This window comes from Salvelinus sp. IW2-2015, linkage group LG32 (assembly GCF_002910315.2).
Source record: "Salvelinus sp. IW2-2015 linkage group LG32, ASM291031v2, whole genome shotgun sequence".
Classification (NCBI taxonomy): Eukaryota; Metazoa; Chordata; class Actinopteri; order Salmoniformes; family Salmonidae; genus Salvelinus; species Salvelinus sp. IW2-2015.
Window position 1 is genome coordinate 38140526 of NC_036871.1, and position 5761 is coordinate 38146286.

The window sequence follows — 5761 nt, forward strand, 5'->3', positions numbered from 1 at the left end:
TTGATACCTTTTAATTATTAATAAGGCGCTATTTTGTTACAGGATAACATGTTCTGATATTTTGAACAATTATTGGCGCAAAAAAGTGATCTGATTGTGTTCAAAAAGGACCAATTAGATTGAAACAAAAAGATAATACTTAGACAGGATGCTTATACAGGCGTGCCATAAGGAGGTGCTATACAGGGGTGCTATTACAGGCTTGCTATACAGGCGGTGCTAAATACAACCGGTGCTATACAGGCGGTTGCTATACAGGCCGTGCTATACAGGCTGTGTGCTATACAGGCCGGTTGCTATTACAGGAGAGTGCTATACAGGCGGTGCCGATACAGGCGGTTTCCTATACAGGCGGTGTATACAGCCGGTGCTTATACAGGAGGGTGCTATAAGGAGATCTATACAGGCCGGCTATACAGGCTGTGCCTACTATGACAGTCCTTCAGAAAGTATATCCTTCTTTTTCACTGTCGTTTAGGTTAGTATCTGCCTGGGTAACATCAATGTGTTTGATCCATCCAGTCATTCGTTCATTTCTCATATCACACACAATTAAACGTCGAACTGTTTTTAGACAGTCACGATTGGCCTCATTGGTGAAATCCTGAGCGTGTTCCTTCTACTCTTCGGCTAACTGAGTTCAGGAAGGCACGCCGCTTTATCTATTGTTGTGACTGGGTTGTAGTAGATAATTGAATAACTTCACACATGCTCGGAAGGGAGATTCAATGTCAAGATTTTTTTTACCCATTACCAATAGGTGGCCCTTCTCTGCGTAGGCCAGCATGTGGAAAACCTCCACTAGTGTCTTATGTGCTTTGAAATTAATGTGTGTTTAAATTCACTGTGCTCGAGCTTGAGGGACCCTAACGAGCAAGATAATGTATGTGACGTTGGAGGGAACAGAGATTAGGTTTAGTTCATTCAAAAATCAATGTAACACTTTATTTGCCCACAGGCAATGTGAGCCTATGCAACTTATTGTGACTGTTAAAAGCACATTGTTTACTCTTGAACTTTAATTTATTGGCATTGACCATAACAAAAAGGGTGTGAAATACTTTCTGAACGCAATGAATGTTGTGCTAATACATGAACAGCAGTAACTAACTGGCTAGATAATGGACAGATAATGATCAATGTTTCCCAAACTCGTCCAGGGCCCCCCCTTGGGTGAAGCTTTTTTTTCCCTCTTCCTAGTACGTACACAAACTGATTCAAATTAACCAACTCATCGTCATCAAGGCTTTTGTTATTTGAATCCGGCTGTGTAAGTCTTAGGACAAAAAAACAACGGCTTGCACCGTGGGGGCCCCCGGAACCTAAGTTTGGCGAAACACCGCTAGCAGTCTAGGAAGGCACTCCAGTGTTGTTGTCCTGGTTGATTTACAGTCCGTGTGCCGTCTCCCAGAGTGGTCACGCGTATTATGGTGGAGGGTTGCGGCTGTGGGCCCGTCTGACTCCTCCACACATGAAAAGGTACAGTGGTCATCGCATTTGAATTTGATGGTCTCATATAACAGGTTGTTTCTTCACTTGAAGCTGCCACTTGTAAAATAGAAGGCTGTAATAGTAATTAATTGGAGGATGCTCACTGGTATTGTTGGCACTCTCCCGCTTACTCCAGCTTCCTGATGGTTGCTCAAAGAGTGCCCCGCCTCAACCTCCTCACCCTCACAGTGGGCCTACTGTGTGACAGGCCCTTTTTCTTCGCTTTGGATTTGGCGACTATCTTAACCCAGAGGTAATACTACCTTGGCACTAGCACGTACTGTATTTTTACTACTGCCAAGTACCTACTACTTCATACTACTGTACTGACTACTCTACTACCTGTTTACTCATAGTCTACTACTGATACTGTAACCTATACTCACCTGTACTATAGTCTAACTCACCTGATGTACTTTACTCTACCTACTGTACCTATAGATCTTACTTACATCATGACTATACTCTGCTCCTGTTATCGTACAATATCTAACTCTTGTTATGTGTATCTTTCTGTGGCGAGATATCTGCACTCATCTGAGCTGACCATGTTGTTTCTCTCCTCAGGTCTGCGATAGCCTACCTGTCACAGGTTTGACATCCTCATGCAGTCCTCACGGTCTATTTCCTGGCCTGCACTATCGGTAAGACCAACACATTCCATTGTCTTTTTGATAGTCAAAAACGTCATTTGTGTGTAGTCTTTTATAACAGCTAGTATGTTGTTCCAAAACAAGCCCAGTAACATACCATGCTTCATTCTCCTTCTCCTCTCCCTCCCCCCCCCCCCCTCTTCCCTCTTCCCCTCCACCCACCCCCCCCCCTTCCCTCACCCCCCCCCCCCCTAACCACTCTCCTCCCCCCTAGCCACTCTCCTCCCCCTCTATCCACTCTCCTCCCCCTCTATCCACTCTCCTCCCCCTCTATCCACCCTCCTCCCCCTCTACCCCTTCCCTCTCTTTCCCCTAACCCACTCTCCTCCCCCTCTACCTACTCTCCTCCCCCTCTACCATCTCTCCTCTCTCTCTCCCTCCCCTCCACCCACTCTCCTCTCTCTCTCCACCCACTCCCTCTTCCCTCCACCACTCTCCCTCTCTCCCCCTCCACACCACTCTCCTCTCTCCTCCACCACTCTCTCTCCCTCCCCTCCACCCACTCTCCTTTCCCCACGAAGGTTATGGTGTCGGGCTGCTCATCACTTTGTAGCTCTGGCCCTGATGCAGATGGGTCAGCGGCCCTGTTATTACCTGGTGCTCTGCACCTCCTCTCCAGCCTGGCGGTGCCTGTGGCGCAAAGAGCTGCCATATATTCTGGACAGGAAGTGGATTTGTGGGTATTACCAGTTTGATATGAGTGTCTTCTTCTTCTACCGGAAAGAACATGTCTGTGTTTTGTAGCCACAAAGTGAACCTAGATTTTAAATTGAAGTACCGTAACCCCCGGAATCAACTAGATATAATCCGCCTCTTCGTTCCAACATGCTGTTTCTGGTTTCCTGTCCCCCTGCTCTGCTCCGCCCCTTCCTGTTTTATACTGTCATTTTACTGTGGATTCTCTGCTTTGCTGCTGAGGGCTCCAGGGTCGTGTCTGTCACCCGCTGTATTCTCTCTTGTATTCTCTGTCCTAGATAGTGTCATATTGTCTTTAATAGATTGTCCTGTGGTGTTAGAATAGATACTTCTAGGGTCATTAAACACTATTGGTGGGTAGAGTCAGATCATTCACACATTGACATCATGAATAGTATCTGGTGATGACAAGGGAGTTACTGAACTGTCTCTCACCCATTCGCTGAATGCAAATTGTGAGATGCTTCTATAAGCTAACTGGTTTGAATATGGTGTGAAACGAGGTGCTCTGGAAGCAACTTTTCCCTTCTGTGTGTCTGAGGTAGCCTGGTCCCCAAATATGTTTGTGCTGTATGGCCAACCCAGGGCACCAGTTTTATCTGAGGTGTTTTTAGCTCAATGTACAGTCATACCTCTGGTCTACCAGGCTGGCTAACACACCCTCGGTCTACCAGGCTGGCTAACCACACTCCTCCGGTCTACAGGCTGGTAACACACTCCTCCCGGTCTACAGGCTGGCTAACACACTCCTCCGGTCTACCAGGCTGGGCTAACACCACTCCTCTGGTTCTACCAGGCTGGCTACACACTCCTCTGCGTCTACCAGGCTGGCTAACACACTCTCTGGTCTAGCCAGGCTGGGCTAACACATCCTCCGGCTACCAGGCTGGCTAACACACTGGCTCTGGTCTTACCAGGCTGGCTTACACACCTCTGGTTTACCAGGTGGCTAACACACTGACTTGGTCTACCAGGCTGGTAACACTCCTCCGGTCTACCCAGCTGGCTCAACCACACTCCTCGGGTCTAACCAGGCTGACGCTAACACACTCCGCCTCCGGTCTACCAGGCTGGCTAACACACTCCTCCGGTCTACCAGGCTGGCTAACACACTCCTCCGGTCTACCAGGCTGGCTAACACACTCCTCCAGTCAGTGGGGATTCTAGTGAAGGACAACAACCTCACTGATAGAAAAACCATCCAGTCTTTATTTAGSCCATTGATCCACTTGTTGAGAGGAWTGGCTGTATATTTTGATGGCATCCTGCATAAACAATCTTATCTGTGTGCCCATCGTGGTCAATAGTCTGTCTCCCAGACTTGCTCCACAGTGGTCTGATGTCTCCACTCTGTTTATCCCTCTCAGCCTCCCATAGTTCTGCAACCAATCAACTGTATGCAAACCCCAGGACCASCCACAGAGGACCCCCTCACCAATCCTGAGCCACAAGGTCCTGATGCAACCAATCAGAGTGAGGACACTCCCCTTCCAGAGAAAGAGGCCAGCAAATCAGAGTAAAGGACTTCTAGGATGCCAATTTCTTATTCATTTCATTTTATTTTTGACACATAGGATCTCAATGGAACTCTATAAGTTCTTAACAAATTATAAACATTTCAGTGCACTTGGTGTGAAAAAGGGTAAGAAAAAGACTGACGGGAGCGAGGGAGGGCACTCAACCTACAGTGGCAGTTCTTCAACGCGTGAAACACCTTGTGGTCAGCAGGATCAGCACTGGCTGGGAGTCCTGGATGATGCGCTGTAGACTAAGGTCAAAGAGCACAACATACACAGCCCCGACTGCGACCTACGCTGACTTAACGCCCTTCTCGTGAGTTYTATCATCCTGTCACATAAAATAGATTTTATGTCTCCAAACTCTCCTGTCCTCCATTTTTCAGTTCATCATTTATCCCACCAGTCCTACGCAGAATAGCAGTCAACAATCTCCACAACTAAGTCAATGTGTTGCAGTCTTACCATCAGAAGCTCTGTCGGTCAGCTTGTTCCCAATTGTTCTTCTCCTTTATCAAGTACCATGAAGAAGWAGAAGCACACTATGGCCTGTCCTTCTGTTTATGAAAGATGACTGAAGTATCTACCGTACATACCCTTTATCATGTGGTGCTATCATGGATTCTCACCTACCTAAAAGGTATAGAATGATTATTGATTTAGGGCATCGAGGGGGCGGTTTCCTAGTGGACTAAAAAGCGAGCTGAATGGAGAATCCATGTAAATTGTTATAAATCCTGGATAAAAGGCTTAATCCGTGTCCGGGAAACCTATCTCTAGTTTTTGATTGGTTTAAATCTGACCTTTTGAACTTTTATTGTTTTTGCATGCTATGGGTTTGGTTTAGACCAGACTGTCAACAATAGTGTGTGGTTTATATAGTAGCTTACACACTGTCTTTCTATAATACTACGGGTGCAACAGTTAATGTTGCCCACACCGTTTCTCTAGTAGATTTTGTGGTCCCATTTTCCATTGGGTGTAAAAACCCATGTATTTATGTGGTAGATACATACAGTAGTAAATAGGTGTAATTACATTGTAGGCAGCTAGGTTCAAAATAGTACTTAAACATGTTTAACAGTTTTTAAAGTTGTAACTAATTAATTACACTAACTACTTACTGGTATGTAACTACCATGTGAACACATGGGTTATAAGGAGACCTAATGTAGAATGACCGATTTTGGTTATATAATTCATATTGTCTTAATGGGTTTTTGCCTTACTGGTGTCCATGGTTACAATTGGAATGTCTCTGTGCATAGTGCTTTATGAAGACAGAGTACTGTATTCATGTTTCTTAATTAAACTATGATAAGTGATCATTTTTATGTTTGAGGGGGAGGGGTGAGGTTGTCTCATGATAATAAACTCAGCAAAAAAAAGAAACGTCCTCTCTCT

General features: G+C 45.7%; 1 pseudogene; it reads left to right on the forward strand.

Moving 5' to 3' along the window:
• Positions 1 to 5753, forward strand: part of LOC111956817 (signal peptide peptidase-like 2B) — a 33537-nt pseudogene extending 27784 nt beyond the window's left edge.
• Positions 5754 to 5761: the final 8 nt, after the last annotated feature.